At 41.5% G+C, this 14,298-nt stretch overlaps 1 long non-coding RNA gene across 1 annotated transcript; it reads left to right on the top strand.

Annotated features, from left to right (window-relative positions):
• Positions 1–261: 261 nt before the first annotated feature.
• On the top strand, positions 262–14,063 carry LOC143272143 (uncharacterized). The gene is made up of 2 exons (XR_013049581.1): positions 262–733; positions 13,872–14,063. It is a non-coding gene; the product is annotated as an uncharacterized LOC143272143 (long non-coding RNA).
• Positions 14,064–14,298: the final 235 nt, after the last annotated feature.

Genomic DNA, 14,298 nt, shown 5'->3' with positions numbered 1-14,298 from the left:
GCACAGACTCAGTTATGTGTGTGTGTAAGAATATCAATCACAGTTTCTCCTATACACAAAGTTATAGAGTTGGCGCTTCGTTAAAATGTTTTTTGGACATTGGAGGTATAGTATATGAATAGAAGTAAATAGTGGATTTATTTTAATCATAGTATTCTCTCTATAATATTTCTTTGAATATAATTTCATAAATGTTATTGTAATTACATTTTCTTAAAACACAATTCCAAATAACATGATAATCAATAAATGTAGTTTTCATTTGCCCTTTTATTCTCACTCAAATTTTAACATATAAATATTTTTAAAAATTGGGATAGTAGTTGTTCTTTCCTAGCAAGTGCTTTTCAGATGTCCTACAAGGGTTCTAGATTGTTAAGGTTTAGAGAGAAAGTTCAAAGTACACTCAACTCTCACACAGGCTCATGGGCACACAGAGGTTACAAGCATGCATGATAATAAATTATATATTTTCTATTTAGAGGAAAAATAAGGAACACTAGTAATGGTCTTAATCCATCTGTGTTTCCAATAACAAATACGTCAGACCACACACAAAGAAAGTCCTTTTCTCTCACAGGACCGAGGGAGAGTACTCAGGCATTACAGTCTGGTAAGGTTCCATTTTTGCCTTTTCAAGGTGGGTGTGTCCACGTGTGGTGAAAGGGGCAGGACGTCACCACGGAACGGCACCACTGAACAACTGGAGGAGCACTGTGACAAGTCTGGAGAGGTAAGAAAACTGGTTCCTGTCGGAGAACGACTCTGGCTGAGGCCAGGAGGCCTCTGACCGCTGGGTACCAGCAATGGGGAAGACCAAAGAGGGTTAAATGACATATGACACATCCCTCTTCTCTGGAGGTGGCTGTAAAATATTCCGGCACAGCAAAGTGGCATTTCTCCGTTACCCTGAGTGTGTTATTGATTCTTTAAAGCTCCGGTTCAGTTCTCAGAAGTCCAGTCACAGCAGTTGCGATTGGCCCCCGAGGAGCACTCCCATTGTCTACTGAGGAGCACTCCCATTGTCTACTGAGGAGCACTCCCATTGAACCCTGAGGAGCACTCCCATTGGCTCCTGAGGAGCACTCCCATTGGTCTCCGAGGAGCACTCCCATTGGCCCCTGAGGAGCACTCCCATTGGCCCCTGAGGAGCACTCCCATTGGCCCCTGAGGAGCACTCCCATTGGCCCCTGAGGAGCACTCCCATTGGCCCCCGAGGAGCACTCCCATTGGTCTCTGAGGAAAACTGCTGTCTCTGGGCATTATTGACAATGTTGCCATTAACAGTAAGTAGTGTTGACAGTGGATATTCTAAGGTCCTTAAATATTTCCGCACATAGCATGCAGGAAAAGAGCTACTAATTTTCACATTTACTTTTTGCTTTGTGATGAAAAAGATAATTTATAAGTTAAACTCAAAATATTTTGTAGTATTTGTACAATAACCATAATCTCTTATAATTTTTGGTTGTGAGCCTAGCACTTAATGGCTGAGCCATCTCTCCATCCCACAATAACAATAATTTCTAATACCAAAAATGCTTCAATGTGACTAAGAAATGTCAAGTATCATTTCCAAACTCAAATTTTATCATGAAAAAATTTTAAATGGTGCCATTTTTAATCTTTTTCCCTGTGAAGCTAATGGGACTTATTTAACAAAATTTGTGATTTGTGATAAATGTTAGATTTGAAGGTATTGTGAGAAATGCAGACAAAATGTATTTTTCTGTCAATGGGTTAAATAACATAAAGCTCCATTTAAAAAAAATGTGAGAAGCCATTCAGCAGAAATTCAAGTCCCTGAGGGTCAGCACTTCTTAAAATCAAAATATCTGCCCAAGGTTGCAGCCTGTTCTCAAAAGTTGTACTTTGCTTATTAGCCTCATCACTGTAAGTAAGGAATCCCACAAGCACGTGAGACCAAGCCCTGACCATTCCAGGGAGGCACAGGACCCATCTGTGTTAGGAGTAAAAAGGGGGGCAGCTTTGTGCTCTTGCAGGCTTGATTTGACATGACTATGCAGCCCTTCTGCAGAAAGTAAAGATTTTTGCCTTGCTGAGACACTTTTGGATTGTGTAATCATTTTCATGGAGCCCCCAGAACCATTTCTAAAAATACTTGAAATAAAATATAAATTGTTGAAAAGGTAATCACAACATATTTTCTGAAATAAACATAAAATAATACCTGCATTACATACACATATATTTCTATTTTATTACTTAGCAAAACATTACATCTGGATCATAAAAAGAAAAACTAGACATGTATAAAAATAAGTTAATAGTTCTTGATGTTTTTATGACTTTAGGTTGAACTTTTTAAAAAATAGGGAGAAATATTCTTATGAGCCTATACTAATAAAGCATTTTAGAATTCATTAGATTGTATCTTCTGAGTGTTTGAAATATAGATCTCCATCTTTATTCAAGAGCTCCTTCCGGAGACTCTTATGTTACTGCCTGTGATCATTGCTTATATTATCACGAATTAGAATTACCTCAATAGGGACCCTCCGCAGAGGGACTGTCTTGATAACCTAATTGATATGGGAGAACCAAATCCATAGGTGCATGGCCCCTTCTGGTAGCAGTCATGTTTTAAGGGGGTGGTGCACACGGCAGAAGGAAGATTATCTTTCTTCTGCTAGCTTGCTTGAGTTGCATGACCAGATTGCTGCTGCTGTTCCTGGGCCTCCCTCGTTGATATCAGAATCAGTTTCTCAGGCTTTTATCATGGACTAAGAACTAGTAGTTCTCCAGGAACCTTCCAGTTTGTGTACTGCTGAGGCACCAAGCCTCAAAGAGTGAGCAACTACTGTGTTGTGTGAGACAGCCATTGTGGAATTTCTGTGGCTGCTGATGTGCCCTGCCTGAAGGGCCTAGCAACTGCTGGAGTCTCAGCCTCTCTGGGGTGAGACAACTGCTTGTCCTATTGTAGTGTAAGCTGATTTTAATAAGGTGTGTGTGTGTGTGGCATGCCCAAACTTTCTTGTAAGATATACTCTTTTCAAGGAAGGTAATTATTTGCATCCCAAACAAAAATATGGACGGACGGGGCTTTACATTTTTAGTAAAAAAACTCCCAAACACATCTTCTGTTTAGAGAAACTTTCTTTCTAGTCATGAAGAGAACTGATTTCATTAAATATTACTCACATGTGTGCCTGTAGGACAATTTTATGCATTCTGAGGAGTTAAAGATCATATAAAAGTATTATTATGAAATTATTTGAAATACAATAAAGTTTATAGGAATTAATGTCTATTAAAAAGTCATCACTTTCCAAGGCATCTGATAAAGTAAGGGAGGTGCAGTCAATATTGCTAGAAGTCAAGAATTGCAACAATTATTCTGAACTTACTTAGAAAATGGTTGTGCATTGATTATTAAAGACATCAGATTGAAATAAAAGACTGAAGGGACGTCGATGTTTTGTAGAGAATTTCAGGTGACAGGGATTTTGTGAAAAATTTCTAATAAAAGAGCCCCACAAAGCTCAGGTGTTCTAAAAGCTAGATAAATTGCCAAACTATCTCAACCAACAGGCCTCTAGACACCAAAGACCCCCAGATGCTCATACTCTCTACCATGACTAAGTTACGCCATGCTGTCTAGATATTCCTGGATGAAAACATTGCTCCTTAAATGCCAAGGTGTTCTTGCCTAGTCTGTCCAAGAGTCTAGCCTCCTGTCTATACTTGTATTTACCCTGCATGTTCACACTCTTCACCCCAATTCCAAGGACAGAAACCATCCTGTAGAGGTCTCAGATAGCGGGTGTTGAGAGAACCTCTCTCTCAGCACCCAGTGCAGCCACTCTGAGGAGTTCTTCTGCAAGTTTGCCTCTGGATGGGGAATGCTTCACAGATATGCAGGCAACCCCAACTTTTCCTTAATTCACACCTCCTCAAATAAAGAATGGACTCCTTCCTTTAGTGTAAAATACCCTTCCATAAATATTCAGGCTTTGTCCACCCCCCAATGTTGTTTTCTGAATTAGTCTTGCTCACTCTGTTTTCTTTTCTACTCCATCTATGAATGTTAAAAGAACCCATTTTTCTGCTATAAAATTCCTTATTTCTCCTTTTGTTTTTATCTTCTTGGGTTATTCATCTGGTTTTATGACCTTAAATGGAAACAGATCAATTCTAACTGAACATGACCAAAAATCTAAATTTTAAAATTAATTTAAATTAGTTTATGTTGAGATAAACTAAAATTTTAAATTGAAATAGAGAAATATCTAAATATGGAATATAAATTTAATTTTAAAATGTGTCAATTTTATTTAAAGTAAATGAAATTAAAATTCAGAAGCCTGTTAAATGAGTCAGCTATAGGATAAACATTTGTTTCATATATAAAATGCAAAAGGATTAGTTCCTAACAAGTTGCAATCAGGCTCTCCCAATTTAGTGTCGATCTATAGAACGGTTTTACCTAAAAGTTAAAGCATCCACAGAGAACATGATAAAAGTAAGATGGGATGCAGGAAACAGAACACATGATTGACACCTCAAATCAGGTTTGCATTATTTCCAAATGTGAAGTTGTGTTTGTGAAAAGGAATCACTGCAAGATTGCTCTATTGAAATGGTACCAATAGAGCTACTCAAGGAGTATCTTTCTGGATGTTTCCATTAGTCCAACTGCCCTTCCATGAGCTAAACTTTATCTTCCACTACAGTGGGCTGATGGCCAATGACTGAACCAAGTGTAACTCCCTTGGGCCCATCCACCTTCATACTGCTGGGAATTTCTCAAGAGGAGTATCCTTGGAAGTTTCTGTTAGAACCATTTGTTTTCCCCCTTTTCATGATACCAGAAAGTTCTGCCAAGCTTTATGCTTCTATTGAAGTCATTCACTTACAGAAAGTTCATCCTTCAGTTCTCCCCCCAACTTCATCCCTATATTCCTGTATTGATTCCATTGAAAGCCCAACACATCAATCTCTCAGTTTCCTAGTCCTTTATGTACACTTTGTCCTAAACAAAATACCAAACAATCAAACATTTGCTTGAAACTGAATTATCTGTTGCTTTGAGAGAGTCCTAGACCAAAGGGCTAGAAATAGTAACAGGATAACCAGCCTTGGAGATTGAAAACTATCATAACCTCCTAATGGGCAGGGCATAGGGATATTTATGGCTTTGATGCTTAATTATCCTGTCCTGCCTAAGATGCTAAAAGTGTTTATCAAGCAACAGTGTGGAATTTTATAGTGAGTGAAGACTTGTCTTTCCAATATCTTCTTATGTACTTTTTGATGTTAGTGGTGGTGGTAGCTGTCATGGTTCTGATGGAGATGAAAATGGTGATTATGATGGTGATGTTTATTTCATTTCCAGTGCTATTTGGTATAGCAGAGAATTTTGCTTTTTTGTGCTACTATGATTTGTACACATACCCCAAACATCACAAAAGTTCATGCACTGTGAGTTTCATTTCTAGTATGGAGGTGCTCAGATGGTGGGATTTTTAAGAGGTTTGGACAGATAGTGGTATTGCTGATGGTGCCTTCATAAAGGATTAATGTAGCTAGCAGGGTCCATGGTCAATTACTACAAGAATTGCCTGTGATACACGCCAGCCTGGTCATTGAGTCCCTCTCTGCATTCCAGTCACGCCATGTTACCTATTCATTATGAATATGGCTTCACTAAGGTATTGTTTAGCATGTTTGATGTAGACAGGAGTCTCTTATTAGAACCAAGCATGTTCCAGTGCTATACTTTGGAGGCTCAGAAGTATAAGCTAAATACATATGCTTTTATTCTGTCCAGAGTACCCAGCTTTCTGTCTAGAGTACCAGGTACAGTTTTAGCACTGAAAAACAGACTAAGACACTTGCTCTACATGAATTATTTCTCAGTCCCATTTTTAACAGAGGTTTTTTATTGATTCTTTGGGAATTTCACATCATAGGCACCACATTCCTGCTCACTTTCCAGTCCCTCGGTATCTGCCCCCATCCCTGTAGCATTCCTCCCAAAAAAGAAAATTAAAAATGTATTAATTAAAAACAAAACAAACAAACAAACATAGCACTTCAATTCTCCATCTTTCCCACTTCTCCAACACCTCTTCATTTCTCATAATGGCATTGGGAGCTGTGGTATGTCACACAGTATACCCTTTTGTCCACTCAGCTTTTCTTGAAAATGTTTATCTCAATGAGTTGTTGGTCTGGTTCAAGGCCTCTAGCTTCTGCTACACCATCAATACTGAACCCTCACTGAAATTCCCCTCAGTATCCAGCTGTTACCCTGAGTTATGAAGATACTGGTTCTGTAGGTCCAATTCCTTCATGTGCTCCAGCAGGTCATAGATGGGGTAGGCAAAGGGCAGAGCCAGCTCTTCTATGCCCGTGCCATAGGGGTCAGCTCTCCCACACCCATGGTGAGGAGTGGGTCATCTTTCCTGAGTGTGGGGCCAGTTTTCCTGTGAGGGGCAGGGCCTGCTCTCCCTGGGCCAGTGAAGGGCAGTGCTGGCTCATCATGACCCTCCGATTTCAACACTCATGGTTCCTCTGGCCCCTGTGGTAACATGGACCACAGAGATCAACATAGACCCCAGCTACAGGCCACTCAGACCTGTATGGCTTAGGCTGTGGCATGACCCTCAGACACTAATATGGCCTCAGGTGATAGCCTAGACCCTAAGCATCTTCACAGCCAACAGGAGCCAGGGACATCAACACAGATCCTGGCCACAGCAGCGCCATGGACCCAGACACAGGCCCCAGTTGAAGCCTGGCCCCGATGCCACCATGACCCCAGGTGTCAGGGCAGATCACTTAGATCTGTATAGCCCCAGCTGCAGCATGGCCCTCAGACGCCAACCTGGCCTCAGATGGTGACCCAGATTCTGGGCTTCATGTGACCTTAGGTGGCAACATGGGCCATGGATGTCAATAGAGACCGAGGCCATGATAGAATCACCATGGATTATGACATGGCCCTTGGCAGCATCCTGGACCCAGACATCACCATGGTCCCGGGTGGCAAGCAGGCCACTCATATCAGCCTGTCCCTAACCTCCTTTGCTTCTTCAGTTCTGCCTCTTTCCACAGCACATGAACTACCTACTTCTCTTTTTTGCCATTTCTCCACCACATATTTGGTCATCATAATGGTGGTTACCCACCCAGCACCACAAGGCTCTGGCAAGGTCTGTGGATGTCTTTTACCTGCCTGGGCCATGAGGACCCAGGCAGACCTGTCTCACTCTAATTTTGAAACAAACAAACAGCACCAACAAAGTAATTCCTTTGAACGTACTTCTAGCACTGGATTGTACCACATTTTATGTTTGGTTGGCTGGCTGGCTGTGGTAGACTGAACCTAGACCCTGCCTGGTGGTAGGCAAGTGCTTTACCACTGAGCTGCATCTCCAGCCCATGTCTAGAATTGTTTATTCGACACTTTCCATCCAGTGAAACTGCCTGTAGAACAACATAAGGATATTCAGTTCCTTGATCTCCCGGCCGATGGATTGTTCAAACCCACTTCTGCTTACCATTTGTATTGTCACTAGACTTTGTCATTTCAACTCCCCAGTGCCCCGGTAACTGCTCAAAGTTTCAATCTCAACATCACACACCTGCTGTGGGACGGTCTGTATGTCAAATTGCTCTGATTGGTCAATAAATAAAACACTGATTGGCCAGTGGCCAGGCAGGAAGTAGGTGGGACAAGGAGAGAGGAGAATTGTGGGAAGCAGAAGGCTGAGGCGGAGAGACACCACCAGCCACCACCATGACCAGCAGCATGTGAAGATGCCGGTAAGCCACCAGCCACGTGGCAAGGTATAGATTTATGGAAATGGATTAATTTAAGCTATAAGAACAGTTAGCAAGAAGCCTGCCACGGCCATACAGTTTGTAAGCAATATAAGTCTCTGTGTTTACTTGGTTGGGTCTGAGCGGCTGTGGGACTGGCACAAAGATTTGTCCTGACTGTGGGCAAGGCAGGAAAACTCTAGCTACACACACCCCTGCCATTGAGTCCTATCCTCTTAGGTCCGTTTCCCTGGGCCCCTTTCAAGCCTGCCTCTTCAAGCTGCCCTTGAAAATAGATCTGTTTTGGAAGCTCCAATTTCCTACGCCCCTCCATACTTTCCCTTATGAGAGAACAGCATGCTTTTGTACATTCAATTAAAGAATAGCTTACCTTTTGCCTACCTTACTATGGTCCATTGGCCTGAAAAGAAAAATCCCTGATATAGCTTAGAAAGAGACAAAATGTTCCAATCTAGGAATCATAACCATACCTTTCCACCTGTCTCCAGAAGGGACTGGGTGAGTTTCAGATTCTACTAGGTATATTTAAAAGGATGATATTATTATTACTTCTTTTTGAAGCTTCTGTATTTACCATATTATAAAATCCCATCTTACACTTAAAATGTATGAGGATTCACAATATTTATAAAATAAAATAAATATGGTTCTCACGGGCAGAAGTTTTGAAGACTCCTAACACATTCTAAGAATCTTACCCAGAAATGTCCCTGAAAATGAGCATCAGACAGACTCCTTTAAGGAAGACAAATATTAACAGGGATTGGTGTTTATTAATGACTTATTGTGCATTTAAATTATAAACTAAAGTTCATTAAGCCTATCAAGACAAGAGAAATATAACCCTAATGAGTGTATTATTCCTCCTTTGAAAATAAAAAGAAAGTGTACAAGGGCATGTAAAGCCTACCCAGTACAGCTGAACAGTAGCTGTGAGAATCTCAGTTGGGAAACAAGTCTGATTTATTTCCCACTGATGAACATTGGGACTGAGGACTCTCATAAAGAATAACCCTGTGTTCTATTGTGGAGATTAAAGTAAGGGAGATAAGACAGGGAAATAAAGTAGGAAGAGATGAAACGTGGCATTTACTGCTGATGACCTTAGCTTTGAACCTGCAGTACAAAGTCAACTGTACCTTGTGTAGCGTTAGAGAAGAAAGCAGAACCGCATCCACACATTCTTTAGAAAAACAGATCCCTGGGGAATGGGAGGGCGTGGCCTGTGCCAACTTGTAGATCAACTCCTGAGGCTAATTTTGCAGATCAGTTCATTTGCATCTCAAGCAGAGATGCATTGAACTGGCTCTTTCTTTCCTGGACAAAGCCCCAACAGGACAGTGAAGTCACTCTGCAGAACACTTGATTCAAGCTCATCACTCCTCTAAAATTTCCATGCTTTTGATTATTCTCCAGAGCCCAGGGTAACTTTTTTATATGTCTTGTACAAAGTTCAGAGCTGTTATTTGCCAGAGGGTTTATTTTTGGAGTCTCACACTGCCATTCAGCTATTTATGAACTTTAAACTCACTTAGAAGTGATAGTCCTTAGGCAATCAGAAAGTGCTCTCTGACTGGCAAGATACTTCTTTTAAGAAAGTGCTTGGTACTCAAGAGAGGACTGGAGTTTAATCCCAGTGCCATATATAAAGGCCAGGAAGGTGGTACTCACTTATAGTTCATAATATTATTAAATTGTAGCAAATACAGCAACTTCTTTCTGTGTTTATGACCTTAAAGGAAATCATTTTAATTTATAGTTCTTTGATGGTGACTTTTGTGGGTAGCTTTCTGTGGGTTTTTATAGTTTGTGATATTATGTATGTTTTAGCTTGTTAAAAGAGTTATTCATGGACAAATGTTCATAGATTATTGTCAGGTATTGTGCTAGTTTAGTAAATTAGAGGTTGTAGACTCTCCTCCAATAATCATGACTTCACTGCCACTGAGTAGATAGGTAGGTTTCCAGTACCAAACATGATGTCCCTCTTGTTAAGTGGGTCTTAAGTCTAACTAGAGAGCTGTAGGATCCCAGGCCCAAAGTATACATCTGCAAAACTTGAAAGGACGAAGCAGATGCCATAATAGGCTGCTCAGTCTTCTCTCAGAGATCAGGCCTCAATTTCAGTTTCCTGAGACTTGAGCAAGCAGTTTCTGGGAGGGCCATGAACAAAAGACACAGTCCTTGCAGTAGCTCCCTTTCTCCACGTACTCTGACTGCTCAAAGTTCAGCCAGATGTTTACGGTCTAGGACCCCTCACCAACTTAGAGTTATGTGCATGAGTCAAGGACAGAGCCTGGACCACTGAGCCAGCCCCCACAGTTAGTACTTGCTAGGCCAGCCAGCCCACATGGCAGCTCAAGGACAAAGCCTGGGATTGTCCCAGACAGCCCCCAAAATGATAATTGTAAACCCCAACCAGGAAAATCAAAGGTTACATACCCTCACCCAATTAAAAAAGAACAGAGATAAAAATAAACCAATCCGAGTTGCATCCGTGCCAACCCCCCCTCCCAACCCTCCTGAAGGGCTTGTAGTTTTTGCCTTTAAATAGCTAGCCTCACAAAGAAAGAGCAACTCCTCCCTGCCTCACTGTATTGGGTGTAGAAATGAGTTCCCTGTCTAGACTTGTATCTACAGAATAAACCTTGCTGTTGCATTCTGGACATCCAAGGTCTTCGGTGGTCTCTTTGGGGTCACAATCTGGGCATAACAAACTCTCCTACACCTGAGGCCAGAGGACAGTGGGGGGAAATGGAGCAGAAAGACTGTAGGAACCTGAAGATCAGGGACTTTGCTTTGAGATTGTCTCCCAGTAACATAAGAAGCTACCCCCATAAAGTCTCACCAACATGACCACTCAAACATGAACTGAAAAAGGATGACCTCAATGGCCATACCAAAGTGGATGGGGAAAATCTCACAGGTTTCAACCCTACATGAAGAACTACAAGCCACTGGGGAAAGCTGGGAGCAGGAGAGGGGGGCTCCTCCAAGGAAGAGCACACCAATTATTTGTCCAGTGCCAAGTAATGGTCATCCCTGAAAAATAATACAGACAAATAACATTATAAGGATTGAGCAGGTTATATTTAGGAATATATATGCATATGTGCATATTAATATGTGCATGCAATAACAATTATTGAAAACAAAAAGGCCATAAATTTGAAGGAGAATAGGGAGAGGTGTATGGGAGGGCTCAAGGTGGGAAAGGAAAGGAGAAATGTACAAATTCTATTGTAATCTCAATTTTTTTAATCACAAAAAAGTTACAGACAAGTCATGAAGGTTATATATGACCAACTCAGCAAGACTTGCTACAATTAATTTTTCCCTCTAATCTAATAGTGTGACAAATTACAGTAATATAATTTCAATGTTAATTCTTCATCCTTTGGGATGTTATCCTTACATTGCTCTTGTCTAAAGTTTACTTCAAGCGTTAAAGTTCATTCTGTTCGTAATCTACTGTATTTTGGTTTGCTGGCTTTCTCTCTTAGGATATAATTAACCATGGGTGCTTATCCATCTGTGGTAGTGAGCACAGTACATGACTGTGAGAGGGAAGGAGGTGAGGGGTTAACATGAGGAGTCCATCCATCTTTTTTATTTTTGCCACATTCACTCTGAAATTAATAGGGAGAGCTGGACTGTTCCTGATTCATGAGGTCTGCACAGGATGTTTTTTTTTCTGCCTTAGAATTCCAGAAGCCTGGAGACAATTTGTCCTCCTTTTTGTGTGTGTTTTCTGTTTCACCATGCACAAAATTGAGTGTTGCTGCCCTGAGGGAGATGCCCTCCTTCAGATAAAAGCTTGGTGTCTGTATTCTGATTAAATAGAATGTCTCCTCTCCTCTTTCCAGCCATTCAGGGAAGAAAGACCAAAAAAAAAAAAAAAAAAAACCTGTGTCCTGGAGACTAATGGCTTAGAAATTTTTCTTAGGAAAGAAAGTAATCAGGTTGCTAGAAGGTTGGGGTAAGGCGGGGCTTTCTTTATTTATGACCTCCTTGCTTTATGAAATGTTCCCTAAGAAGGCAGGAAACAAAGAACCACGAAGAAAGCTTTTCTGTTCCTGCTCTCACTTCCTTATGTAAGCTGGTCCTTCCGGGATACCTGCTGGGCAATGATTACACTAGTCTGAGTGCTGTGTGGTGATGTAACTATAATTTTAAAGGGTCCAGTTGAAAGACCAAAGATTTGGCAGGGGCAGGATCTCTAGACAAGACAGAATTCTAAATGAGGAGTTGACGACGGTGAGTGTTTCAGGGATGCCGAGCGCAGGGACAGCAGACAGTCCTCACTTGGGAAACAGCAATGGACAATGTGACTTTGAGGCTGTTCTGTCACTAGGGGACAGAGGGTCCCTTTGCAACTTAGTAGTACTGATGAAAGAACTTTAAAATGGACACTGAAGAGACCTTAAGGATAGTTTTGTTGGAATTCCAGAGAGCAAACAGCACAGGCTGGAGGTCTTGGCAGCTGTCTGAAGAGAGATGGAAAGAGGAGAAAGAAAAGTGGTTTTGCTGTCAGTGGAATGAAGTAAGAAGATAAACCTTGGAGGAGCAGGACGAGTGAATGAACTGAAGACTCGGGCCTCCATCCCTGTAGCCTCTTTTAAAGGGGTGATGACTTACTCTACTCCCAGGACGATGCTGTCTCTGGCTGTGAAAACAGCACTGCATGTTTTTGAGCAAATCCAGTGTTCTGGTGGGAGCCCCACCCCTCTGCCCAGAGCCCGCCCCTCAGAAAGTCCCACCAAACACGGCTCCGCCCCCAGCAATGTTCATGACCACTCCCACAGGGTATTTAAACTGCCCCCCCCACCCCGCCGAAAACAGACACGTGATTTTTCCATGTCTTCCCCTTCTCCTCTCTGGGGGGCTGGAGAATCACCCAGGAATGCTTTACCTATTAAACAGGGCCTTTTTTCTAATTTGGTCTGATTTGGATTGCTGCATTGGCAGAGAGGCTTATCAAGGTGCAAAAACTTTTTACCTGGAAGGATATAGTCAACCTCAGTATTGTTTAGATTAATCTTGTAATCAGCTAAGAGTGACTGGGCAGCCTAGAACTCATATGTCTGAGGCAAGAAGGAATAGTAACTACGGGGCTAGCTACCTGTTAGCTTCATTAACTCTGGACAGGGTGTTCACAGCTAATTCTGTTTACTCTGGTCATTTAGCCTTTAGCTTTGTGGGCAGTTGAAAGCCACTGCCACCTGCTCAGCGCCAGCCTTCCAGTTAGCTCTGACAGTCAGTGCTGGCTTGTTCTTTATTTAGCCACAGAAGAGTAGCCCTTGGAAATGTGCTACTGGCAGCTTGGAGAGTTTACATTACAGCATTCCAAATTTTTCTCCTTCTGGTTCTTAAATTCTCTATCTGCAGGCATATATTGATCATTGACCAAGCCACTTGTCTCCAGGAAGGCAAATAGGCATGCCTCAGATGATGCCTGAAAGGCCCCCAGCTGCACAGGGCCCTTTCATCCCTTCCCTTGTCTGCATCTCCTAGCATCTACAACGTGAACTGAAGGTTTGGAGGAATAAGGACAGCAGGAGCTAACCTACAGTGTCACATTTCCTGGTGGCAAGGCAAAGAATTGGCTAGATAATTCCAAAAAACCCTGTGTTCTAATAATGTACTTTTAAAGAATTTAACTCCCCTCACCAAATTTTCAAAGGAGAGATTATTTCTAGGAAAAACATGTAAGAAAAAGAAAATGAGCATTGCTTCCTGGAAACCAAGTTGTAAGTGGAAAAATGCAGTGGAAAGAATTACTCTTTTGTTTGCTTTAAAGGGAAAACATGGGAATAGCATAACAGCCTCACACAGCAAACCAGAAGTAGGAATTCACAATTCAGAGAAAAGCCCGGAATTAGAACAAGACTCAGCTAAGCAAACCCAAAACTCTTCGACCAAACAATGATCTCTGAGTGGTTGGGAGATTTTTGTTAACTCCTGGAATTTAAATAAGTTTCTTTTATCAGAAATAAATATCATAAAACCGAATGACTTAATGGATTTTGACTCACATTTCATTTCCTTTTTCCTCTTTCCAGTGCTGAGGCCCATGCACATGCTTGGTGAATGCTCTCCATGACTGACCTGGATCGCCAGACCCTTTCTGTATTTCCACTTATTTAAATCCCACTTTATTCTATTCTGATTGCCTATCAGTTTGCCAAAGAATTATTTTTGACTACTAGAATTAATGGTAAACGACAATAAATATACTCTAATGTAGATCACCATGGGGATTGCATAGTCTTGGTTATAATATTTATAATCCTCATCTCTCATATGCTTTGTCTAAAACTTTATAGATTACATAACATGCTAGAATTCTTCTTTAATTAAGAATGATCTCAGCTGGGTGTGGTGGTGCACATCTGTAACCCCAGCACTAAGGAGGCAAAAGCAGGTGTATCTCTGAGTTCGAGGCCAGCCAAATCTACAGAGCAAGTTCCAGGAGAGCTAGGGCTACAT

Source organism: Peromyscus maniculatus, chromosome 3, assembly GCF_049852395.1.
Source record: "Peromyscus maniculatus bairdii isolate BWxNUB_F1_BW_parent chromosome 3, HU_Pman_BW_mat_3.1, whole genome shotgun sequence".
Lineage (NCBI taxonomy): Eukaryota > Metazoa > Chordata > Mammalia > Rodentia > Cricetidae > Peromyscus > Peromyscus maniculatus.
The sequence above is the reverse complement of the archived record's forward strand: the minus strand, read 5'-3'. Positions and strand labels throughout refer to the sequence as shown.